At 52.1% G+C, this 24,386-nt stretch overlaps 20 non-coding genes across 20 annotated transcripts; all 20 read right to left on the reverse strand.

Moving 5' to 3' along the window:
* Positions 1–69: 69 nt before the first annotated feature.
* Positions 70–176, reverse strand: LOC142963307 (U6 spliceosomal RNA). The gene has a single exon (XR_012957424.1). It is a non-coding gene; the product is annotated as a U6 spliceosomal RNA (small nuclear RNA).
* Positions 177–837: 661 nt separating this feature from the next.
* On the reverse strand, positions 838–944 carry LOC142963334 (U6 spliceosomal RNA). The gene has a single exon (XR_012957436.1). It is a non-coding gene; the product is annotated as a U6 spliceosomal RNA (small nuclear RNA).
* Positions 945–1,598: 654 nt separating this feature from the next.
* Positions 1,599–1,705, reverse strand: LOC142963351 (U6 spliceosomal RNA). The gene has a single exon (XR_012957447.1). It is a non-coding gene; the product is annotated as a U6 spliceosomal RNA (small nuclear RNA).
* A 661-nt stretch (positions 1,706–2,366) lies between these two features.
* LOC142963352 (U6 spliceosomal RNA) lies at positions 2,367–2,473 on the reverse strand. The gene has a single exon (XR_012957448.1). It is a non-coding gene; the product is annotated as a U6 spliceosomal RNA (small nuclear RNA).
* A 1,402-nt stretch (positions 2,474–3,875) lies between these two features.
* Positions 3,876–3,982, reverse strand: LOC142963353 (U6 spliceosomal RNA). The gene has a single exon (XR_012957449.1). It is a non-coding gene; the product is annotated as a U6 spliceosomal RNA (small nuclear RNA).
* Positions 3,983–4,643: 661 nt separating this feature from the next.
* LOC142963356 (U6 spliceosomal RNA) lies at positions 4,644–4,750 on the reverse strand. Its single transcript, XR_012957451.1, has one exon. It is a non-coding gene; the product is annotated as a U6 spliceosomal RNA (small nuclear RNA).
* Positions 4,751–6,152: 1,402 nt separating this feature from the next.
* LOC142963346 (U6 spliceosomal RNA) lies at positions 6,153–6,259 on the reverse strand. Its single transcript, XR_012957442.1, has one exon. It is a non-coding gene; the product is annotated as a U6 spliceosomal RNA (small nuclear RNA).
* Positions 6,260–6,920: 661 nt separating this feature from the next.
* On the reverse strand, positions 6,921–7,027 carry LOC142963357 (U6 spliceosomal RNA). Its single transcript, XR_012957452.1, has one exon. It is a non-coding gene; the product is annotated as a U6 spliceosomal RNA (small nuclear RNA).
* A 661-nt stretch (positions 7,028–7,688) lies between these two features.
* LOC142963358 (U6 spliceosomal RNA) lies at positions 7,689–7,795 on the reverse strand. Its single transcript, XR_012957453.1, has one exon. It is a non-coding gene; the product is annotated as a U6 spliceosomal RNA (small nuclear RNA).
* A 1,402-nt stretch (positions 7,796–9,197) lies between these two features.
* On the reverse strand, positions 9,198–9,304 carry LOC142963348 (U6 spliceosomal RNA). Its single transcript, XR_012957444.1, has one exon. It is a non-coding gene; the product is annotated as a U6 spliceosomal RNA (small nuclear RNA).
* A 654-nt stretch (positions 9,305–9,958) lies between these two features.
* LOC142963359 (U6 spliceosomal RNA) lies at positions 9,959–10,065 on the reverse strand. Its single transcript, XR_012957454.1, has one exon. It is a non-coding gene; the product is annotated as a U6 spliceosomal RNA (small nuclear RNA).
* Positions 10,066–10,726: 661 nt separating this feature from the next.
* LOC142963360 (U6 spliceosomal RNA) lies at positions 10,727–10,833 on the reverse strand. The gene has a single exon (XR_012957455.1). It is a non-coding gene; the product is annotated as a U6 spliceosomal RNA (small nuclear RNA).
* Positions 10,834–12,228: 1,395 nt separating this feature from the next.
* Positions 12,229–12,335, reverse strand: LOC142963361 (U6 spliceosomal RNA). Its single transcript, XR_012957456.1, has one exon. It is a non-coding gene; the product is annotated as a U6 spliceosomal RNA (small nuclear RNA).
* A 661-nt stretch (positions 12,336–12,996) lies between these two features.
* Positions 12,997–13,103, reverse strand: LOC142963349 (U6 spliceosomal RNA). The gene has a single exon (XR_012957445.1). It is a non-coding gene; the product is annotated as a U6 spliceosomal RNA (small nuclear RNA).
* A 2,145-nt stretch (positions 13,104–15,248) lies between these two features.
* LOC142963362 (U6 spliceosomal RNA) lies at positions 15,249–15,355 on the reverse strand. Its single transcript, XR_012957457.1, has one exon. It is a non-coding gene; the product is annotated as a U6 spliceosomal RNA (small nuclear RNA).
* A 661-nt stretch (positions 15,356–16,016) lies between these two features.
* Positions 16,017–16,123, reverse strand: LOC142963363 (U6 spliceosomal RNA). Its single transcript, XR_012957458.1, has one exon. It is a non-coding gene; the product is annotated as a U6 spliceosomal RNA (small nuclear RNA).
* A 1,190-nt stretch (positions 16,124–17,313) lies between these two features.
* LOC142963364 (U6 spliceosomal RNA) lies at positions 17,314–17,420 on the reverse strand. The gene has a single exon (XR_012957459.1). It is a non-coding gene; the product is annotated as a U6 spliceosomal RNA (small nuclear RNA).
* Positions 17,421–18,081: 661 nt separating this feature from the next.
* LOC142963365 (U6 spliceosomal RNA) lies at positions 18,082–18,188 on the reverse strand. Its single transcript, XR_012957460.1, has one exon. It is a non-coding gene; the product is annotated as a U6 spliceosomal RNA (small nuclear RNA).
* Positions 18,189–21,819: 3,631 nt separating this feature from the next.
* Positions 21,820–21,926, reverse strand: LOC142963310 (U6 spliceosomal RNA). The gene has a single exon (XR_012957427.1). It is a non-coding gene; the product is annotated as a U6 spliceosomal RNA (small nuclear RNA).
* A 661-nt stretch (positions 21,927–22,587) lies between these two features.
* On the reverse strand, positions 22,588–22,694 carry LOC142963367 (U6 spliceosomal RNA). Its single transcript, XR_012957462.1, has one exon. It is a non-coding gene; the product is annotated as a U6 spliceosomal RNA (small nuclear RNA).
* Positions 22,695–24,386: the final 1,692 nt, after the last annotated feature.

Here is a 24,386-nt window from a genome sequence, read left to right on the forward strand (position 1 = left end):
ACAAGGTGTTACTTCCTTGTGTTACCACCGTGTTGCGGTGCACCTTGCTCGGGGCAACACGGGCTGGTCAAAATGTGGAAACGCTTCACGAATTTGCATGTCATCCTTTCGCAGGGGCCATGCTAATCTTCTCTGTATCGATTCCAATTTATTAGATGTGCTGCCTTAGCAAGCACATTGACTCACAGGCGCCGCCGACCATTTGAACCCCCTGTTGTCGCAACCACACCTTCACAGCGGTGAGGGCCGGAGGGCCGCAATCCCTATGAACCACCACAAGAGCGAGGGGTGAGGTCTGTCCCTGGCAGATGTCAATGTGTTTGCCGGAAAATATGTTAGCCGTGAGTGCCGGCTCATTCTGTCTGACTGTTTAATCCACAAAAAGGATAAGCTCAAAAGTGTCCTGACACTGAGCGGGCCGGTGCCCAAGTTGCCTTTCTGGCCGGGGGCTGGACTTTGGCCCTAAGCAGTCCCTTCCTAAGACACACCCCCAAAACGACTGGCAAACTCTGAGAATCCCTCTGTGAAATCAGCAGTGGGATAAGCCGCACTGTGTAAAGTTGGTCATGCCAAATTTGTCTTCCTGAGCATGTGGGACAACTTTAAGCCCTTTATTGTGGGAACGACACCTTTAATCCCCTTGTTGTCCACCTGTTGCTGCCATCTTTATCTGATGGCAAACTTGTTCCATGTGCCTTTCCCGCATGGGGCTGTCAGGGAATCGTAGAGGGGTCTGCACCGTTTCCTCTCTTTCAGCATGCTCTCTTGACAACGTGTTACTTCCTTGTGTTACCACCGTGTTGCGGCGCACCTTGCTCGGGGCAACACGGGCTGGTCAAAATGTGGAAACGCTTCACGAATTTGCGTGTCATCCTTTTGCAGGGGCCATGCTAATCTTCTCTGTATCGATTCCAATTTATTAGATGTGCTGCCTTAGCAAGCACATTGACTCACAGGCGCCGCCGACCATTTGAACCCCCTGTTGTCGCAACCACACCTTCACAGCGGTGAGGGCCGGAGGGCCGCAATCCCTATGAACCACCACAAGAGCGAGGTCTGTCCCTGGCAGATGTCAATGTGTTTGCCGGAAAATATGTTAGCCGTGAGTGCCGGCTCATTCTGTCTGACTGTTTAATCCACAAAAAGGATAAGCTCAAAAGTGTCCTGACACTGAGCGGGCCGGTGCCCAAGTTGCCTTTCTGGCCGGGGGCTGGACTTTGGCCCTAAGCAGTCCCTTCCTAAAACACACCCCCAAAACGACTGGCAAACTCTGAGAATCCCTCTGTGAAATCAGCAGTGGGATAAGCCGCACTGTGTAAAGTTGGTCATGCCAAATTTGTCTTCCTGAGCATGTGGGACAACTTTAAGCCCTTTATTGTGGGAACGACACCTTTAATCCCCTTGTTGTCCACCTGTTGCTGCCATCTTTATCTGATGGCAAACTTGTTCCATGTGCCTTTCCCGCATGGGGCTGTCAGGGAATCGTAGAGGGGTCTGCACCGTTTCCTCTCTTTCAGCATGCTCTCTTGACAAGGTGTTACTTCCTTGTGTTACCACCGTGTTGCGGCGCACCTTGCTCGGGGCAACACGGGCTGGTCAAAATGTGGAAACGCTTCACGAATTTGCGTGTCATCCTTTCGCAGGGGCCATGCTAATCTTCTCTGTATCGATTCCAATTTATTAGATGTGCTGCCTTAGCAAGCACATTGACTCACAGGCGCCGCCGACCATTTGAACCCCCTGTTGTCGCAACCACACCTTCACAGCGGTGAGGGCCGGAGGGCCGCAATCCCTATGAACCACCACAAGAGCGAGGGGTGAGGTCTGTCCCTGGCAGATGTCAATGTGTTTGCCGGAAAATATGTTAGCCGTGAGTGCCGGCTCATTCTGTCTGACTGTTTAATCCACAAAAAGGATAAGCTCAAAAGTGTCCTGACACTGAGCGGGCCGGTGCCCAAGTTGCCTTTCTGGCCGGGGGCTGGACTTTGGCCCTAAGCAGTCCCTTCCTAAGACACACCCCCAAAACGACTGGCAAACTCTGAGAATCCCTCTGTGAAATCAGCAGTGGGATAAGCCGCACTGTGTAAAGTTGGTCATGCCAAATTTGTCTTCCTGAGCATGTGGGACAACTTTAAGCCCTTTATTGTGGGAACGACACCTTTAATCCCCTTGTTGTCCACCTGTTGCTGCCATCTTTATCTGATGGCAAACTTGTTCCATGTGCCTTTCCCGCATGGGGCTGTCAGGGAATCGTAGAGGGGTCTGCACCGTTTCCTCTCTTTCAGCATGCTCTCTTGACAAGGTGTTACTTCCTTGTGTTACCACCGTGTTGCGGCGCACCTTGCTCGGGGCAACACGGGCTGGTCAAAATGTGGAAACGCTTCACGAATTTGCGTGTCATCCTTTCGCAGGGGCCATGCTAATCTTCTCTGTATCGATTCCAATTTATTAGATGTGCTGCCTTAGCAAGCACATTGACTCACAGGCGCCGCCGACCATTTGAACCCCCTGTTGTCGCAACCACACCTTCACAGCGGTGAGGGCCGGAGGGCCGCAATCCCTATGAACCACCACAATAGCGAGGGGTGAGGTCTGTCCCTGGCAGATGTCAATGTGTTTGCCGGAAAATATGTTAGCCGTGAGTGCCGGCTCATTCTGTCTGACTGTTTAATCCACAAAAAGGATAAGCTCAAAAGTGTCCTGACACTGAGCGGGCCGGTGCCCAAGTTGCCTTTCTGGCCGGGGGCTGGACTGTGGCCCTAAGCAGTCCCTTCCTAAGACACACCCCCAAAACGACTGGCAAACTCTGAGAATCCCTCTGTGAAATCAGCAGTGGGATAAGCCGCACTGTGTAAAGTTGGTCATGCCAAATTTGTCTTCCTGAGCATGTGGGACAACTTTAAGCCCTTTATTGTGGGAACGACACCTTTAATCCCCTTGTTGTCCACCTGTTGCTGCCATCTTTATCTGATGGCAAACTTGTTCCATGTGCCTTTCCCGCATGGGGCTGTCAGGGAATCGTAGAGGGGTCTGCACCGTTTCCTCTCTTTCAGCATGCTCTCTTGACAACGTGTTACTTCCTTGTGTTACCACCGTGTTGCGGCGCACCTTGCTCGGGGCAACACGGGCTGGTCAAAATGTGGAAAGGCTTCACGAATTTGCGTGTCTCTCTGTATCGATTCCAATTTATTAGATGTGCTGCCTTAGCAAGCACATTGACTCACAGGCGCCGCCGACCATTTGAACCCCCTGTTGTCGCAACCACACCTTCACAGCGGTGAGGGCCGGAGGGCCGCAATCCCTATGAACCACCACAAGAGCGAGGGGTGAGGTCTGTCCCTGGCAGATGTCAATGTGTTTGCCGGAAAATATGTTAGCCGTGAGTGCCGGCTCATTCTGTCTGACTGTTTAATCCACAAAAAGGATAAGCTCAAAAGTGTCCTGACACTGAGCGGGCCGGTGCCCAAGTTGCCTTTCTGGCCGGGGGCTGGACTTTGGCCCTAAGCAGTCCCTTCCTAAGACACACCCCCAAAACGACTGGCAAACTCTGAGAATCCCTCTGTGAAATCAGCAGTGGGATAAGCCGCACTGTGTAAAGTTGGTCATGCCAAATTTGTCTTCCTGAGCATGTGGGACAACTTTAAGCCCTTTATTGTGGGAACGACACCTTTAATCCCCTTGTTGTCCACCTGTTGCTGCCATCTTTATCTGATGGCAAACTTGTTCCATGTGCCTTTCCCGCATGGGGCTGTCAGGGAATCGTAGAGGGGTCTGCACCGTTTCCTCTCTTTCAGCATGCTCTCTTGACAAGGTGTTACTTCCTTGTGTTACCACCGTGTTGCGGCGCACCTTGCTCGGGGCAACACGGGCTGGTCAAAATGTGGAAACGCTTCACGAATTTGCGTGTCATCCTTTCGCAGGGGCCATGCTAATCTTCTCTGTATCGATTCCAATTTATTAGATGTGCTGCCTTAGCAAGCACATTGACTCACAGGCGCCGCCGACCATTTGAACCCCCTGTTGTCGCAACCACACCTTCACAGCGGTGAGGGCCGGAGGGCCGCAATCCCTATGAACCACCACAAGAGCGAGGGGTGAGGTCTGTCCCTGGCAGATGTCAATGTGTTTGCCGGAAAATATGTTAGCCGTGAGTGCCGGCTCATTCTGTCTGACTGTTTAATCCACAAAAAGGATAAGCTCAAAAGTGTCCTGACACTGAGCGGGCCGGTGCCCAAGTTGCCTTTCTGGCCGGGGGCTGGACTTTGGCCCTAAGCAGTCCCTTCCTAAGACACACCCCCAAAACGACTGGCAAACTCTGAGAATCCCTCTGTGAAATCAGCAGTGGGATAAGCCGCACTGTGTAAAGTTGGTCATGCCAAATTTGTCTTCCTGAGCATGTGGGACAACTTTAAGCCCTTTATTGTGGGAACGACACCTTTAATCCCCTTGTTGTCCACCTGTTGCTGCCATCTTTATCTGATGGCAAACTTGTTCCATGTGCCTTTCCCGCATGGGGCTGTCAGGGAATCGTAGAGGGGTCTGCACCGTTTCCTCTCTTTCAGCATGCTCTCTTGACAAGGTGTTACTTCCTTGTGTTACCACCGTGTTGCGGCGCACCTTGCTCGGGGCAACACGGGCTGGTCAAAATGTGGAAACGCTTCACGAATTTGCGTGTCATCCTTTCGCAGGGGCCATGCTAATCTTCTCTGTATCGATTCCAATTTATTAGATGTGCTGCCTTAGCAAGCACATTGACTCACAGGCGCCGCCGACCATTTGAACCCCCTGTTGTCGCAACCACACCTTCACAGCGGTGAGGGCCGGAGGGCCGCAATCCCTATGAACCACCACAATAGCGAGGGGTGAGGTCTGTCCCTGGCAGATGTCAATGTGTTTGCCGGAAAATATGTTAGCCGTGAGTGCCGGCTCATTCTGTCTGACTGTTTAATCCACAAAAAGGATAAGCTCAAAAGTGTCCTGACACTGAGCGGGCCGGTGCCCAAGTTGCCTTTCTGGCCGGGGGCTGGACTGTGGCCCTAAGCAGTCCCTTCCTAAGACACACCCCCAAAACGACTGGCAAACTCTGAGAATCCCTCTGTGAAATCAGCAGTGGGATAAGCCGCACTGTGTAAAGTTGGTCATGCCAAATTTGTCTTCCTGAGCATGTGGGACAACTTTAAGCCCTTTATTGTGGGAACGACACCTTTAATCCCCTTGTTGTCCACCTGTTGCTGCCATCTTTATCTGATGGCAAACTTGTTCCATGTGCCTTTCCCGCATGGGGCTGTCAGGGAATCGTAGAGGGGTCTGCACCGTTTCCTCTCTTTCAGCATGCTCTCTTGACAACGTGTTACTTCCTTGTGTTACCACCGTGTTGCGGCGCACCTTGCTCGGGGCAACACGGGCTGGTCAAAATGTGGAAAGGCTTCACGAATTTGCGTGTCTCTCTGTATCGATTCCAATTTATTAGATGTGCTGCCTTAGCAAGCACATTGACTCACAGGCGCCGCCGACCATTTGAACCCCCTGTTGTCGCAACCACACCTTCACAGCGGTGAGGGCCGGAGGGCCGCAATCCCTATGAACCACCACAAGAGCGAGGGGTGAGGTCTGTCCCTGGCAGATGTCAATGTGTTTGCCGGAAAATATGTTAGCCGTGAGTGCCGGCTCATTCTGTCTGACTGTTTAATCCACAAAAAGGATAAGCTCAAAAGTGTCCTGACACTGAGCGGGCCGGTGCCCAAGTTGCCTTTCTGGCCGGGGGCTGGACTTTGGCCCTAAGCAGTCCCTTCCTAAGACACACCCCCAAAACGACTGGCAAACTCTGAGAATCCCTCTGTGAAATCAGCAGTGGGATAAGCCGCACTGTGTAAAGTTGGTCATGCCAAATTTGTCTTCCTGAGCATGTGGGACAACTTTAAGCCCTTTATTGTGGGAACGACACCTTTAATCCCCTTGTTGTCCACCTGTTGCTGCCATCTTTATCTGATGGCAAACTTGTTCCATGTGCCTTTCCCGCATGGGGCTGTCAGGGAATCGTAGAGGGGTCTGCACCGTTTCCTCTCTTTCAGCATGCTCTCTTGACAACGTGTTACTTCCTTGTGTTACCACCGTGTTGCGGCGCACCTTGCTCGGGGCAACACGGGCTGGTCAAAATGTGGAAACGCTTCACGAATTTGCGTGTCATCCTTTTGCAGGGGCCATGCTAATCTTCTCTGTATCGATTCCAATTTATTAGATGTGCTGCCTTAGCAAGCACATTGACTCACAGGCGCCGCCGACCATTTGAACCCCCTGTTGTCGCAACCACACCTTCACAGCGGTGAGGGCCGGAGGGCCGCAATCCCTATGAACCACCACAAGAGCGAGGGGTGAGGTCTGTCCCTGGCAGATGTCAATGTGTTTGCCGGAAAATATGTTAGCCGTGAGTGCCGGCTCATTCTGTCTGACTGTTTAATCCACAAAAAGGATAAGCTCAAAAGTGTCCTGACACTGAGCGGGCCGGTGCCCAAGTTGCCTTTCTGGCCGGGGGCTGGACTTTGGCCCTAAGCAGTCCCTTCCTAAGACACACCCCCAAAACGACTGGCAAACTCTGAGAATCCCTCTGTGAAATCAGCAGTGGGATAAGCCGCACTGTGTAAAGTTGGTCATGCCAAATTTGTCTTCCTGAGCATGTGGGACAACTTTAAGCCCTTTATTGTGGGAACGACACCTTTAATCCCCTTGTTGTCCACCTGTTGCTGCCATCTTTATCTGATGGCAAACTTGTTCCATGTGCCTTTCCCGCATGGGGCTGTCAGGGAATCGTAGAGGGGTCTGCACCGTTTCCTCTCTTTCAGCATGCTCTCTTGACAAGGTGTTACTTCCTTGTGTTACCACCGTGTTGCGGCGCACCTTGCTCGGGGCAACACGGGCTGGTCAAAATGTGGAAACGCTTCACGAATTTGCGTGTCATCCTTTCGCAGGGGCCATGCTAATCTTCTCTGTATCGATTCCAATTTATTAGATGTGCTGCCTTAGCAAGCACATTGACTCACAGGCGCCGCCGACCATTTGAACCCCCTGTTGTCGCAACCACACCTTCACAGCGGTGAGGGCCGGAGGGCCGCAATCCCTATGAACCACCACAAGAGCGAGGGGTGAGGTCTGTCCCTGGCAGATGTCAATGTGTTTGCCGGAAAATATGTTAGCCGTGAGTGCCGGCTCATTCTGTCTGACTGTTTAATCCACAAAAAGGATAAGCTCAAAAGTGTCCTGACACTGAGCGGGCCGGTGCCCAAGTTGCCTTTCTGGCCGGGGGCTGGACTTTGGCCCTAAGCAGTCCCTTCCTAAGACACACCCCCAAAACGACTGGCAAACTCTGAGAATCCCTCTGTGAAATCAGCAGTGGGATAAGCCGCACTGTGTAAAGTTGGTCATGCCAAATTTGTCTTCCTGAGCATGTGGGACAACTTTAAGCCCTTTATTGTGGGAACGACACCTTTAATCCCCTTGTTGTCCACCTGTTGCTGCCATCTTTATCTGATGGCAAACTTGTTCCATGTGCCTTTCCCGCATGGGGCTGTCAGGGAATCGTAGAGGGGTCTGCACCGTTTCCTCTCTTTCAGCATGCTCTCTTGACAAGGTGTTACTTCCTTGTGTTACCACCGTGTTGCGGCGCACCTTGCTCGGGGCAACACGGGCTGGTCAAAATGTGGAAACGCTTCACGAATTTGCGTGTCATCCTTTCGCAGGGGCCATGCTAATCTTCTCTGTATCGATTCCAATTTATTAGATGTGCTGCCTTAGCAAGCACATTGACTCACAGGCGCCGCCGACCATTTGAACCCCCTGTTGTCGCAACCACACCTTCACAGCGGTGAGGGCCGGAGGGCCGCAATCCCTATGAACCACCACAATAGCGAGGGGTGAGGTCTGTCCCTGGCAGATGTCAATGTGTTTGCCGGAAAATATGTTAGCCGTGAGTGCCGGCTCATTCTGTCTGACTGTTTAATCCACAAAAAGGATAAGCTCAAAAGTGTCCTGACACTGAGCGGGCCGGTGCCCAAGTTGCCTTTCTGGCCGGGGGCTGGACTGTGGCCCTAAGCAGTCCCTTCCTAAGACACACCCCCAAAACGACTGGCAAACTCTGAGAATCCCTCTGTGAAATCAGCAGTGGGATAAGCCGCACTGTGTAAAGTTGGTCATGCCAAATTTGTCTTCCTGAGCATGTGGGACAACTTTAAGCCCTTTATTGTGGGAACGACACCTTTAATCCCCTTGTTGTCCACCTGTTGCTGCCATCTTTATCTGATGGCAAACTTGTTCCATGTGCCTTTCCCGCATGGGGCTGTCAGGGAATCGTAGAGGGGTCTGCACCGTTTCCTCTCTTTCAGCATGCTCTCTTGACAACGTGTTACTTCCTTGTGTTACCACCGTGTTGCGGCGCACCTTGCTCGGGGCAACACGGGCTGGTCAAAATGTGGAAAGGCTTCACGAATTTGCGTGTCTCTCTGTATCGATTCCAATTTATTAGATGTGCTGCCTTAGCAAGCACATTGACTCACAGGCGCCGCCGACCATTTGAACCCCCTGTTGTCGCAACCACACCTTCACAGCGGTGAGGGCCGGAGGGCCGCAATCCCTATGAACCACCACAAGAGCGAGGGGTGAGGTCTGTCCCTGGCAGATGTCAATGTGTTTGCCGGAAAATATGTTAGCCGTGAGTGCCGGCTCATTCTGTCTGACTGTTTAATCCACAAAAAGGATAAGCTCAAAAGTGTCCTGACACTGAGCGGGCCGGTGCCCAAGTTGCCTTTCTGGCCGGGGGCTGGACTTTGGCCCTAAGCAGTCCCTTCCTAAGACACACCCCCAAAACGACTGGCAAACTCTGAGAATCCCTCTGTGAAATCAGCAGTGGGATAAGCCGCACTGTGTAAAGTTGGTCATGCCAAATTTGTCTTCCTGAGCATGTGGGACAACTTTAAGCCCTTTATTGTGGGAACGACACCTTTAATCCCCTTGTTGTCCACCTGTTGCTGCCATCTTTATCTGATGGCAAACTTGTTCCATGTGCCTTTCCCGCATGGGGCTGTCAGGGAATCGTAGAGGGGTCTGCACCGTTTCCTCTCTTTCAGCATGCTCTCTTGACAACGTGTTACTTCCTTGTGTTACCACCGTGTTGCGGCGCACCTTGCTCGGGGCAACACGGGCTGGTCAAAATGTGGAAACGCTTCACGAATTTGCGTGTCATCCTTTTGCAGGGGCCATGCTAATCTTCTCTGTATCGATTCCAATTTATTAGATGTGCTGCCTTAGCAAGCACATTGACTCACAGGCGCCGCCGACCATTTGAACCCCCTGTTGTCGCAACCACACCTTCACAGCGGTGAGGGCCGGAGGGCCGCAATCCCTATGAACCACCACAAGAGCGAGGTCTGTCCCTGGCAGATGTCAATGTGTTTGCCGGAAAATATGTTAGCCGTGAGTGCCGGCTCATTCTGTCTGACTGTTTAATCCACAAAAAGGATAAGCTCAAAAGTGTCCTGACACTGAGTGGGCCGGTGCCCAAGTTGCCTTTCTGGCCGGGGGCTGGACTTTGGCCCTAAGCAGTCCCTTCCTAAAACACACCCCCAAAACGACTGGCAAACTCTGAGAATCCCTCTGTGAAATCAGCAGTGGGATAAGCCGCACTGTGTAAAGTTGGTCATGCCAAATTTGTCTTCCTAAGCATGTGGGACAACTTTAAGCCCTTTATTGTGGGAACGACACCTTTAATCCCCTTGTTGTCCACCTGTTGCTGCCATCTTTATCTGATGGCAAACTTGTTCCATGTGCCTTTCCCGCATGGGGCTGTCAGGGAATCGTAGAGGGGTCTGCACCGTTTCCTCTCTTTCAGCATGCTCTCTTGACAAGGTGTTACTTCCTTGTGTTACCACCGTGTTGCGGCGCACCTTGCTCGGGGCAACACGGGCTGGTCAAAATGTGGAAACGCTTCACGAATTTGCGTGTCATCCTTTCGCAGGGGCCATGCTAATCTTCTCTGTATCGATTCCAATTTATTAGATGTGCTGCCTTAGCAAGCACATTGACTCACAGGTGCCGCCGACCATTTGAACCCCCTGTTGTCGCAACCACACCTTCACAGCGGTGAGGGCCGGAGGGCCGCAATCCCTATGAACCACCACAAGAGCGAGGGGTGAGGTCTGTCCCTGGCAGATGTCAATGTGTTTGCCGGAAAATATGTTAGCCGTGAGTGCCGGCTCATTCTGTCTGACTGTTTAATCCACAAAAAGGATAAGCTCAAAAGTGTCCTGACACTGAGCGGGCCGGTGCCCAAGTTGCCTTTCTGGCCGGGGGCTGGACTTTGGCCCTAAGCAGTCCCTTCCTAAGACACACCCCCAAAACGACTGGCAAACTCTGAGAATCCCTCTGTGAAATCAGCAGTGGGATAAGCCGCACTGTGTAAAGTTGGTCATGCCAAATTTGTCTTCCTGAGCATGTGGGACAACTTTAAGCCCTTTATTGTGGGAACGACACCTTTAATCCCCTTGTTGTCCACCTGTTGCTGCCATCTTTATCTGATGGCAAACTTGTTCCATGTGCCTTTCCCGCATGGGGCTGTCAGGGAATCGTAGAGGGGTCTGCACCGTTTCCTCTCTTTCAGCATGCTCTCTTGACAAGGTGTTACTTCCTTGTGTTACCACCGTGTTGCGGCGCACCTTGCTCGGGGCAACACGGGCTGGTCAAAATGTGGAAACGCTTCACGAATTTGCGTGTCATCCTTTCGCAGGGGCCATGCTAATCTTCTCTGTATCGATTCCAATTTATTAGATGTGCTGCCTTAGCAAGCACATTGACTCACAGGCGCCGCCGACCATTTGAACCCCCTGTTGTCGCAACCACACCTTCACAGCGGTGAGGGCCGGAGGGCCGCAATCCCTATGAACCACCACAATAGCGAGGGGTGAGGTCTGTCCCTGGCAGATGTCAATGTGTTTGCCGGAAAATATGTTAGCCGTGAGTGCCGGCTCATTCTGTCTGACTGTTTAATCCACAAAAAGGATAAGCTCAAAAGTGTCCTGACACTGAGCGGGCCGGTGCCCAAGTTGCCTTTCTGGCCGGGGGCTGGACTGTGGCCCTAAGCAGTCCCTTCCTAAGACACACCCCCAAAACGACTGGCAAACTCTGAGAATCCCTCTGTGAAATCAGCAGTGGGATAAGCCGCACTGTGTAAAGTTGGTCATGCCAAATTTGTCTTCCTGAGCATGTGGGACAACTTTAAGCCCTTTATTGTGGGAACGACACCTTTAATCCCCTTGTTGTCCACCTGTTGCTGCCATCTTTATCTGATGGCAAACTTGTTCCATGTGCCTTTCCCGCATGGGGCTGTCAGGGAATCGTAGAGGGGTCTGCACCGTTTCCTCTCTTTCAGCATGCTCTCTTGACAACGTGTTACTTCCTTGTGTTACCACCGTGTTGCGGCGCACCTTGCTCGGGGCAACACGGGCTGGTCAAAATGTGGAAAGGCTTCACGAATTTGCGTGTCTCTCTGTATCGATTCCAATTTATTAGATGTGCTGCCTTAGCAAGCACATTGACTCACAGGCGCCGCCGACCATTTGAACCCCCTGTTGTCGCAACCACACCTTCACAGCGGTGAGGGCCGGAGGGCCGCAATCCCTATGAACCACCACAAGAGCGAGGTCTGTCCCTGGCAGATGTCAATGTGTTTGCCGGAAAATATGTTAGCCGTGAGTGCCGGCTCATTCTGTCTGACTGTTTAATCCACAAAAAGGATAAGCTCAAAAGTGTCCTGACACTGAGCGGGCCGGTGCCCAAGTTGCCTTTCTGGCCGGGGGCTGGACTTTGGCCCTAAGCAGTCCCTTCCTAAAACACACCCCCAAAACGACTGGCAAACTCTGAGAATCCCTCTGTGAAATCAGCAGTGGGATAAGCCGCACTGTGTAAAGTTGGTCATGCCAAATTTGTCTTCCTAAGCATGTGGGACAACTTTAAGCCCTTTATTGTGGGAACGACACCTTTAATCCCCTTGTTGTCCACCTGTTGCTGCCATCTTTATCTGATGGCAAACTTGTTCCATGTGCCTTTCCCGCATGGGGCTGTCAGGGAATCGTAGAGGGGTCTGCACCGTTTCCTCTCTTTCAGCATGCTCTCTTGACAAGGTGTTACTTCCTTGTGTTACCACCGTGTTGCGGCGCACCTTGCTCGGGGCAACACGGGCTGGTCAAAATGTGGAAACGCTTCACGAATTTGCGTGTCATCCTTTCGCAGGGGCCATGCTAATCTTCTCTGTATCGATTCCAATTTATTAGATGTGCTGCCTTAGCAAGCACATTGACTCACAGGTGCCGCCGACCATTTGAACCCCCTGTTGTCGCAACCACACCTTCACAGCGGTGAGGGCCGGAGGGCCGCAATCCCTATGAACCACCACAAGAGCGAGGGGTGAGGTCTGTCCCTGGCAGATGTCAATGTGTTTGCCGGAAAATATGTTAGCCGTGAGTGCCGGCTCATTCTGTCTGACTGTTTAATCCACAAAAAGGATAAGCTCAAAAGTGTCCTGACACTGAGCGGGCCGGTGCCCAAGTTGCCTTTCTGGCCGGGGGCTGGACTTTGGCCCTAAGCAGTCCCTTCCTAAGACACACCCCCAAAACGACTGGCAAACTCTGAGAATCCCTCTGTGAAATCAGCAGTGGGATAAGCCGCACTGTGTAAAGTTGGTCATGCCAAATTTGTCTTCCTGAGCATGTGGGACAACTTTAAGCCCTTTATTGTGGGAACGACACCTTTAATCCCCTTGTTGTCCACCTGTTGCTGCCATCTTTATCTGATGGCAAACTTGTTCCATGTGCCTTTCCCGCATGGGGCTGTCAGGGAATCGTAGAGGGGTCTGCACCGTTTCCTCTCTTTCAGCATGCTCTCTTGACAAGGTGTTACTTCCTTGTGTTACCACCGTGTTGCGGCGCACCTTGCTCGGGGCAACACGGGCTGGTCAAAATGTGGAAACGCTTCACGAATTTGCGTGTCATCCTTTTGCAGGGGCCATGCTAATCTTCTCTGTATCGATTCCAATTTATTAGATGTGCTGCCTTAGCAAGCACATTGACTCACAGGCGCCGCCGACCATTTGAACCCCCTGTTGTCGCAACCACACCTTCACAGCGGTGAGGGCCGGAGGGCCGCAATCCCTATGAACCACCACAATAGCGAGGGGTGAGGTCTGTCCCTGGCAGATGTCAATGTGTTTGCCGGAAAATATGTTAGCCGTGAGTGCCGGCTCATTCTGTCTGACTGTTTAATCCACAAAAAGGATAAGCTCAAAAGTGTCCTGACACTGAGCGGGCCGGTGCCCAAGTTGCCTTTCTGGCCGGGGGCTGGACTGTGGCCCTAAGCAGTCCCTTCCTAAGACACACCCCCAAAACGACTGGCAAACTCTGAGAATCCCTCTGTGAAATCAGCAGTGGGATAAGCCGCACTGTGTAAAGTTGGTCATGCCAAATTTGTCTTCCTGAGCATGTGGGACAACTTTAAGCCCTTTATTGTGGGAACGACACCTTTAATCCCCTTGTTGTCCACCTGTTGCTGCCATCTTTATCTGATGGCAAACTTGTTCCATGTGCCTTTCCCGCATGGGGCTGTCAGGGAATCGTAGAGGGGTCTGCACCGTTTCCTCTCTTTCAGCATGCTCTCTTGACAACGTGTTACTTCCTTGTGTTACCACCGTGTTGCGGCGCACCTTGCTCGGGGCAACACGGGCTGGTCAAAATGTGGAAAGGCTTCACGAATTTGCGTGTCTCTCTGTATCGATTCCAATTTATTAGATGTGCTGCCTTAGCAAGCACATTGACTCACAGGCGCCGCCGACCATTTGAACCCCCTGTTGTCGCAACCACACCTTCACAGCGGTGAGGGCCGGAGGGCCGCAATCCCTATGAACCACCACAATAGCGAGGGGTGAGGTCTGTCCCTGGCAGATGTCAATGTGTTTGCCGGAAAATATGTTAGCCGTGAGTGCCGGCTCATTCTGTCTGACTGTTTAATCCACAAAAAGGATAAGCTCAAAAGTGTCCTGACACTGAGCGGGCCGGTGCCCAAGTTGCCTTTCTGGCCGGGGGCTGGACTGTGGCCCTAAGCAGTCCCTTCCTAAGACACACCCCCAAAACGACTGGCAAACTCTGAGAATCCCTCTGTGAAATCAGCAGTGGGATAAGCCGCACTGTGTAAAGTTGGTCATGCCAAATTTGTCTTCCTGAGCATGTGGGACAACTTTAAGCCCTTTATTGTGGGAACAACACCTTTAATCCCCTTGTTGTCCACCTGTTGCTGCCATCTTTATCTGATGGCAAACTTGTTCCATGTGCCTTTCCCGCATGGGGCTGTCAGGGAATCGTAGAGGGGTCTGCACCGTTTCCTCTCTTTCAGCATGCTCTCTTGACAAGGTGTTACTTCCTTGTGTTACCACCGTGTTGCGGCGCACCTTGCTCGGGGCAACACGGGCTGGTCAAAATGTGGAAAGGCTTCACGAATTTGCGTGTCTCTCTGTATCGATTCCAATTTATTAGATGTGCTGCCTTAGCAAGCACATTGACTCACAGGTGCCGCCGACCATTTGAACCCCCTGTTGTCGCAACCACACCTTCACAGCGGTGAGGGCCGGAGGGCCGCAATCCCTATGAACCACCACAAGAGCGAGGGGTGAGGTCTGTCCCTGGCAGATGTCAATGTGTTTGCCGGAAAATATGTTAGCCGTGAGTGCCGGCTCATTCTGTCTGACTGTTTAATCCACAAAAAGGATAAACTCAAAAGTGTCCTGACACTGTGAGCGGGCCGGTGCCCAAGTTGCCTTTCTGGCCGGGGGCTGGACTTTGGCCCTAAGCAGTCCCTTCCTAAGACACACCCCCAAAACGACTGGCAAACTCTGAGAATCCCTCTGTGAAATCAGCAGTGGGATAAGCCGCACTGTGTAAAGTTGGTCATGCCAAATTTGTCTTCCTGAGCATGTGGGACAACTTTAAGCCCTTTATTGTGGGAACGACACCTTTAATCCCCTTGTTGTCCACCTGTTGCTGCCATCTTTATCTGATGGCAAACTTGTTCCATGTGCCTTTCCCGCATGGGGCTGTCAGGGAATCGTAGAGGGGTCTGCACCGTTTCCTCTCTTTCAGCATGCTCTCTTGACAAGGTGTTACTTCCTTGTGTTACCACCGTGTTGCGGCGCACCTTGCTCGGGGCAACACGGGCTGGTCAAAATGTGGAAACGCTTCACGAATTTGCGTGTCATCCTTTCGCAGGGGCCATGCTAATCTTCTCTGTATCGATTCCAATTTATTAGATGTGCTGCCTTAGCAAGCACATTGACTCACAGGCGCCGCCGACCATTTGAACCCCCTGTTGTCGCAACCACACCTTCACAGCGGTGAGGGCCGGAGGGCCGCAATCCCTATGAACCACCACAATAGCGAGGGGTGAGGTCTGTCCCTGGCAGATGTCAATGTGTTTGCCGGAAAATATGTTAGCCGTGAGTGCCGGCTCATTCTGTCTGACTGTTTAATCCACAAAAAGGATAAGCTCAAAAGTGTCCTGACACTGAGCGGGCCGGTGCCCAAGTTGCCTTTCTGGCCGGGGGCTGGACTGTGGCCCTAAGCAGTCCCTTCCTAAGACACACCCCCAAAACGACTGGCAAACTCTGAGAATCCCTCTGTGAAATCAGCAGTGGGATAAGCCGCACTGTGTAAAGTTGGTCATGCCAAATTTGTCTTCCTGAGCATGTGGGACAACTTTAAGCCCTTTATTGTGGGAACAACACCTTTAATCCCCTTGTTGTCCACCTGTTGCTGCCATCTTTATCTGATGGCAAACTTGTTCCATGTGCCTTTCCCGCATGGGGCTGTCAGGGAATCGTAGAGGGGTCTGCACCGTTTCCTCTCTTTCAGCATGCTCTCTTGACAAGGTGTTACTTCCTTGTGTTACCACCGTGTTGCGGCGCACCTTGCTCGGGGCAACACGGGCTGGTCAAAATGTGGAAACGCTTCACGAATTTGCGTGTCATCCTTTCGCAGGGGCCATGCTAATCTTCTCTGTATCGATTCCAATTTATTAGATGTGCTGCCTTAGCAAGCACATTGACTCACAGGCGCCGCCGACCATTTGAACCCCCTGTTGTCGCAACCACACCTTCACAGCGGTGAGGGCCGGAGGGCCGCAATCCCTATGAACCACCACAAGAGCGAGGGGTGAGGTCTGTCCCTGGCAGATGTCAATGTGTTTGCCGGAAAATATGTTAGCCGTGAGTGCCGGCTCATTCTGTCTGACTGTTTAATCCACAAAAAGGATAAGCTCAAAAGTGTCCTGACACTGAGCGGGCCGGTGCCCAAGTTGCCTTTCTGGCCGGGGGCTGGACTGTGGCCCTAAGCAGTCCCTTCCTAAGACACACCCCCAAAACGACTGGCAAACTCTGAGAATCCCTCTGTGAAATCAGCAGTGGGATAAGCCGCACTGTGTAAAGTTGGTCATGCCAAATTTGTCTTCCTGAGCATGTGGGACAACTTTAAGCCCTTTATTGTGGGAACAACACCTTTAATCCCCTTGTTGTCCACCTGTTGCTGCCATCTTTATCTGATGGCAAACTTGTTCCATGTGCCTTTCCCGCATGGGGCTGTCAGGGAATCGTAGAGGGGTCTGCACCGTTTCCTCTCTTTCAGCATGCTCTCTTGACAAGGTGTTACTTCCTTGTGTTACCACCGTGTTGCGGCGCACCTTGCTCGGGGCAACACGGGCTGGTCAAAATGTGGAAAGGCTTCACGAATTTGCGTGTCTCTCTGTATCGATTCCAATTTATTAGATGTGCTGCCTTAGCAAGCACATTGACTCACAGGTGCCGCCGACCATTTGAACCCCCTGTTGTCGCAACCACACCTTCACAGCGGTGAGGGCCGGAGGGCCGCAATCCCTATGAACCACCACAAGAGCGAGGGGTGAGGTCTGTCCCTGGCAGATGTCAATGTGTTTGCCGGAAAATATGTTAGCCGTGAGTGCCGGCTCATTCTGTCTGACTGTTTAATCCACAAAAAGGATAAACTCAAAAGTGTCCTGACACTGTGAGCGGGCCGGTGCCCAAGTTGCCTTTCTGGCCGGGGGCTGGACTTTGGCCCTAAGCAGTCCCTTCCTAAGACACACCCCCAAAACGACTGGCAAACTCTGAGAATCCCTCTGTGAAATCAGCAGTGGGATAAGCCGCACTTGACAAGGTGTTACTTCCTTGTGTTACCACCGTGTTGCGGCGCACCTTGCTCGGGGCAACACGGGCTGGTCAAAATGTGGAAACGCTTCACGAATTTGCGTGTCATCCTTTCGCAGGGGCCATGCTAATCTTCTCTGTATCGATTCCAATTTATTAGATGTGCTGCCTTAGCAAGCACATTGACTCACAGGCGCCGCCGACCATTTGAACCCCCTGTTGTCGCAACCACACCTTCACAGCGGTGAGGGCCGGAGGGCCGCAATCCCTATGAACCACCACAATAGCGAGGGGTGAGGTCTGTCCCTGGCAGATGTCAATGTGTTTGCCGGAAAATATGTTAGCCGTGAGTGCCGGCTCATTCTGTCTGACTGTTTAATCCACAAAAAGGATAAGCTCAAAAGTGTCCTGACACTGAGCGGGCCGGTGCCCAAGTTGCCTTTCTGGCCGGGGGCTGGACTGTGGCCCTAAGCAGTCCCTTCCTAAGACACACCCCCAAAACGACTGGCAAACTCTGAGAATCCCTCTGTGAAATCAGCAGTGGGATAAGCCGCACTGTGTAAAGTTGGTCATGCCAAATTTGTCTTCCTGAGCATGTGGGACAACTTTAAGCCCTTTATTGTGGGAACAACACCTTTAATCCCCTTGTTGTCCACCTGTTGCTGCCATCTTTATCTGATGGCAAACTTGTTCCATGTGCCTTTCCCGCATGGGGCTGTCAGGGAATCGTAGAGGGGTCTGCACCGTTTCCTCTCTTTCAGCATGCTCTCTTGACAAGGTGTTACTTCCTTGTGTTACCACCGTGTTGCGGCGCACCTTGCTCGGGGCAACACGGGCTGGTCAAAATGTGGAAACGCTTCACGAATTTGCGTGTCATCCTTTCGCAGGGGCCATGCTAATCTTCTCTGTATCGATTCCAATTTATTAGATGTGCTGCCTTAGCAAGCACATTGACTCACAGGCGCCGCCGACCATTTGAACCCCCTGTTGTCGCAACCACACCTTCACAGCGGTGAGGGCCGGAGGGCCGCAATCCCTATGAACCACCACAAGAGCGAGGGGTGAGGTCTGTCCCTGGCAGATGTCAATGTGTTTGCCGGAAAATATGTTAGCCGTGAGTGCCGGCTCATTCTGTCTGACTGTTTAATCCACAAAAAGGATAAGCTCAAAAGTGTCCTGACACTGAGCGGGCCGGTGCCCAAGTTGCCTTTCTGGCCGGGGGCTGGACTGTGGCCCTAAGCAGTCCCTTCCTAAGACACACCCCCAAAACGACTGGCAAACTCTGAGAATCCCTCTGTGAAATCAGCAGTGGGATAAGCCGCACTGTGTAAAGTTGGTCATGCCAAATTTGTCTTCCTGAGCATGTGGGACAACTTTAAGCCCTTTATTGTGGGAACAACACCTTTAATCCCCTTGTTGTCCACCTGTTGCTGCCATCTTTATCTGATGGCAAACTTGTTCCATGTGCCTTTCCCGCATGGGGCTGTCAGGGAATCGTAGAGGGGTCTGCACCGTTTCCTCTCTTTCAGCATGCTCTCTTGACAAGGTGTTACTTCCTTGTGTTACCACCGTGTTGCGGCGCACCTTGCTCGGGGCAACACGGGCTGGTCAAAATGTGGAAAGGCTTCACGAATTTGCGTGTCTCTCTGTATCGATTCCAATTTATTAGATGTGCTGCCTTAGCAAGCACATTGACTCACAGGTGCCGCCGACCATTTGAACCCCCTGTTGTCGCAACCACACCTTCACAGCGGTGAGGGCCGGAGGGCCGCAATCCCTATGAACCACCACAAGAGCGAGGGGTGAGGTCTGTCCCTGGCAGATGTCAATGTGTTTGCCGGAAAATATGTTAGCCGTGAGTGCCGGCTCATTCTGTCTGACTGTTTAATCCACAAAAAGGATAAACTCAAAAGTGTCCTGACACTGTGAGCGGGCCGGTGCCCAAGTTGCCTTTCTGGCCGGGGGCTGGACTTTGGCCCTAAGCAGTCCCTTCCTAAGACACACCCCCAAAACGACTGGCAAACTCTGAGAATCCCTCTGTGAAATCAGCAGTGGGATAAGCCGCACTGTGTAAAGTTGGTCATGCCAAATTTGTCTTCCTGAGCATGTGGGACAACTTTAAGCCCTTTATTGTGGGAACGACACCTTTAATCCCCTTGTTGTCCACCTGTTGCTGCCATCTTTATCTGATGGCAAACTTGTTCCATGTGCCTTTCCCGCATGGGGCTGTCAGGGAATCGTAGAGGGGTCTGCACCGTTTCCTCTCTTTCAGCATGCTCTCTTGACAACGTGTTACTTCCTTGTGTTACCACCGTGTTGCGGCGCACCTTGCTCGGGGCAACACGGGCTGGTCAAAATGTGGAAAGGCTTCACGAATTTGCGTGTCTCTCTGTATCGATTCCAATTTATTAGATGTGCTGCCTTAGCAAGCACATTGACTCACAGGTGCCGCCGACCATTTGAACCCCCTGTTGTCGCAACCACACCTTCACAGCGGTGAGGGCCGGAGGGCCGCAATCCCTATGAACCACCACAAGAGCGAGGGGTGAGGTCTGTCCCTGGCAGATGTCAATGTGTTTGCCGGAAAATATGTTAGCCGTGAGTGCCGGCTCATTCTGTCTGACTGTTTAATCCACAAAAAGGATAAGCTCAAAAGTGTCCTGACACTGAGCGGGCCGGTGCCCAAGTTGCCTTTCTGGCCGGGGGCTGGACTGTGGCCCTAAGCAGTCCCTTCCTAAGACACACCCCCAAAACGACTGGCAAACTCTGAGAATCCCTCTGTGAAATCAGCAGTGGGATAAGCCGCACTGTGTAAAGTTGGTCATGCCAAATTTGTCTTCCTGAGCATGTGGGACAACTTTAAGCCCTTTATTGTGGGAACAACACCTTTAATCCCCTTGTTGTCCACCTGTTGCTGCCATCTTTATCTGATGGCAAACTTGTTCCATGTGCCTTTCCCGCATGGGGCTGTCAGGGAATCGTAGAGGGGTCTGCACCGTTTCCTCTCTTTCAGCATGCTCTCTTGACAAGGTGTTACTTCCTTGTGTTACCACCGTGTTGCGGCGCACCTTGCTCGGGGCAACACGGGCTGGTCAAAATGTGGAAAGGCTTCACGAATTTGCGTGTCTCTCTGTATCGATTCCAATTTATTAGATGTGCTGCCTTAGCAAGCACATTGACTCACAGGTGCCGCCGACCATTTGAACCCCCTGTTGTCGCAACCACACCTTCACAGCGGTGAGGGCCGGAGGGCCGCAATCCCTATGAACCACCACAAGAGCGAGGGGTGAGGTCTGTCCCTGGCAGATGTCAATGTGTTTGCCGGAAAATATGTTAGCCGTGAGTGCCGGCTCATTCTGTCTGACTGTTTAATCCACAAAAAGGATAAACTCAAAAGTGTCCTGACACTGTGAGCGGGCCGGTGCCCAAGTTGCCTTTCTGGCCGGGGGCTGGACTTTGGCCCTAAGCAGTCCCTTCCTAAGACACACCCCCAAAACGACTGGCAAACTCTGAGAATCCCTCTGTGAAATCAGCAGTGGGATAAGCCGCACTGTGTAAAGTTGGTCATGCCAAATTTGTCTTCCTGAGCATGTGGGACAACTTTAAGCCCTTTATTGTGGGAACGACACCTTTAATCCCCTTGTTGTCCACCTGTTGCTGCCATCTTTATCTGATGGCAAACTTGTTCCATGTGCCTTTCCCGCATGGGGCTGTCAGGGAATCGTAGAGGGGTCTGCACCGTTTCCTCTCTTTCAGCATGCTCTCTTGACAACGTGTTACTTCCTTGTGTTACCACCGTGTTGCGGCGCACCTTGCTCGGGGCAACACGGGCTGGTCAAAATGTGGAAAGGCTTCACGAATTTGCGTGTCTCTCTGTATCGATTCCAATTTATTAGATGTGCTGCCTTAGCAAGCACATTGACTCACAGGTGCCGCCGACCATTTGAACCCCCTGTTGTCGCAACCACACCTTCACAGCGGTGAGGGCCGGAGGGCCGCAATCCCTATGAACCACCACAAGAGCGAGGGGTGAGGTCTGTCCCTGGCAGATGTCAATGTGTTTGCCGGAAAATATGTTAGCCGTGAGTGCCGGCTCATTCTGTCTGACTGTTTAATCCACAAAAAGGATAAACTCAAAAGTGTCCTGACACTGTGAGCGGGCCGGTGCCCAAGTTGCCTTTCTGGCCGGGGGCTGGACTTTGGCCCTAAGCAGTCCCTTCCTAAGACACACCCCCAAAACGACTGGCAAACTCTGAGAATCCCTCTGTGAAATCAGCAGTGGGATAAGCCGCACTGTGTAAAGTTGGTCATGCCAAATTTGTCTTCCTGAGCATGTGGGACAACTTTAAGCCCTTTATTGTGGGAACGACACCTTTAATCCCCTTGTTGTCCACCTGTTGCTGCCATCTTTATCTGATGGCAAACTTGTTCCATGTGCCTTTCCCGCATGGGGCTGTCAGGGAATCGTAGAGGGGTCTGCACCGTTTCCTCTCTTTCAGCATGCTCTCTTGACAAGGTGTTACTTCCTTGTGTTACCACCGTGTTGCGGCGCACCTTGCTCGGGGCAACACGGGCTGGTCAAAATGTGGAAACGCTTCACGAATTTGCGTGTCATCCTTTAGCAGGGGCCATGCTAATCTTCTCTGTATCGATTCCAATTTATTAGATGTGCTGCCTTAGCAAGCACATTGACTCACAGGCGCCGCCGACCATTTGAACCCCCTGTTGTCGCAACCACACCTTCACAGCGGTGAGGGCCGGAGGGCCGCAATCCCTATGAACCACCACAATAGCGAGGGGTGAGGTCTGTCCCTGGCAGATGTCAATGTGTTTGCCGGAAAATATGTTAGCCGTGAGTGCCGGCTCATTCTGTCTGACTGTTTAATCCACAAAAAGGATAAGCTCAAAAGTGTCCTGACACTGAGCGGGCCGGTGCCCAAGTTGCCTTTCTGGCCGGGGGCTGGACTGTGGCCCTAAGCAGTCCCTTCCTAAGACACACCCCCAAAACGACTGGCAAACTCTGAGAATCCCTCTGTGAAATCAGCAGTGGGATAAGCCGCACTGTGTAAAGTTGGTCATGCCAAATTTGTCTTCCTGAGCATGTGGGACAACTTTAAGCCCTTTGTTGTGGGAACAACACCTTTAATCCCCTTGTTGTCCACCTGTTGCTGCCATCTTTATCTGATGGCAAACTTGTTCCATGTGCCTTTCCCGCATGGGGCTGTCAGGGAATCGTAGAGGGGTCTGCACCGTTTCCTCTCTTTCAGCATGCTCTCTTGACAAGGTGTTACTTCCTTGTGTTACCACCGTGTTGCGGCGCACCTTGCTCGGGGCAACACGGGCTGGTCAAAATGTGGAAACGCTTCACGAATTTGCGTGTCATCCTTTCGCAGGGGCCATGCTAATCTTCTCTGTATCGATTCCAATTTATTAGATGTGCTGCCTTAGCAAGCACATTGACTCACAGGCGCCGCCGACCATTTGAACCCCCTGTTGTCGCAACCACACCTTCACAGCGGTGAGGGCCGGAGGGCCGCAATCCCTATGAACCACCACAAGAGCGAGGGGTGAGGTCTGTCCCTGGCAGATGTCAATGTGTTTGCCGGAAAATATGTTAGCCGTGAGTGCCGGCTCATTCTGTCTGACTGTTTAATCCACAAAAAGGATAAGCTCAAAAGTGTCCTGACACTGAGCGGGCCGGTGCCCAAGTTGCCTTTCTGGCCGGGGGCTGGACTGTGGCCCTAAGCAGTCCCTTCCTAAGACACACCCCCAAAACGACTGGCAAACTCTGAGAATCCCTCTGTGAAATCAGCAGTGGGATAAGCCGCACTGTGTAAAGTTGGTCATGCCAAATTTGTCTTCCTGAGCATGTGGGACAACTTTAAGCCCTTTATTGTGGGAACAACACCTTTAATCCCCTTGTTGTCCACCTGTTGCTGCCATCTTTATCTGATGGCAAACTTGTTCCATGTGCCTTTCCCGCATGGGGCTGTCAGGGAATCGTAGAGGGGTCTGCACCGTTTCCTCTCTTTCAGCATGCTCTCTTGACAAGGTGTTACTTCCTTGTGTTACCACCGTGTTGCGGCGCACCTTGCTCGGGGCAACACGGGCTGGTCAAAATGTGGAAAGGCTTCACGAATTTGCGTGTCTCTCTGTATCGATTCCAATTTATTAGATGTGCTGCCTTAGCAAGCACATTGACTCACAGGTGCCGCCGACCATTTGAACCCCCTGTTGTCGCAACCACACCTTCACAGCGGTGAGGGCCGGAGGGCCGCAATCCCTATGAACCACCACAAGAGCGAGGGGTGAGGTCTGTCCCTGGCAGATGTCAATGTGTTTGCCGGAAAATATGTTAGCCGTGAGTGCCGGCTCATTCTGTCTGACTGTTTAATCCACAAAAAGGATAAACTCAAAAGTGTCCTGACACTGTGAGCGGGCCGGTGCCCAAGTTGCCTTTCTGGCCGGGGGCTGGACTTTGGCCCTAAGCAGTCCCTTCCTAAGACACACCCCCAAAACGACTGGCAAACTCTGAGAATCCCTCTGTGAAATCAGCAGTGGGATAAGCCGCACTGTGTAAAGTTGGTCATGCCAAATTTGTCTTCCTGAGCATGTGGGACAACTTTAAGCCCTTTATTGTGGGAACGACACCTTTAATCCCCTTGTTGTCCACCTGTTGCTGCCATCTTTATCTGATGGCAAACTTGTTCCATGTGCCTTTCCCGCATGGGGCTGTCAGGGAATCGTAGAGGGGTCTGCACCGTTTCCTCTCTTTCAGCATGCTCTCTTGTCAACGTGTTACTTCCTTGTGTTACCACCGTGTTGCGGCGCACCTTGCTCGGGGCAACACGGGCTGGTCAAAATGTGGAAAGGCTTCACGAATTTGCGTGTCTCTCTGTATCGATTCCAATTTATTAGATGTGCTGCCTTAGCAAGCACATTGACTCACAGGTGCCGCCGACCATTTGAACCCCCTGTTGTCGCAACCACACCTTCACAGCGGTGAGGGCCGGAGGGCCGCAATCCCTATGAACCACCACAAGAGCGAGGGGTGAGGTCTGTCCCTGGCAGATGTCAATGTGTTTGCCGGAAAATATGTTAGCCGTGAGTGCCGGCTCATTCTGTCTGACTGTTTAATCCACAAAAA

The sequence above is a fragment of the Anarhichas minor genome, unplaced genomic scaffold (genome assembly GCF_050575085.1).
Source record: "Anarhichas minor isolate MPS153535 unplaced genomic scaffold, ASM5057508v1 ptg000028l, whole genome shotgun sequence".
NCBI classification, from domain to species: Eukaryota; Metazoa; Chordata; class Actinopteri; order Perciformes; family Anarhichadidae; genus Anarhichas; species Anarhichas minor.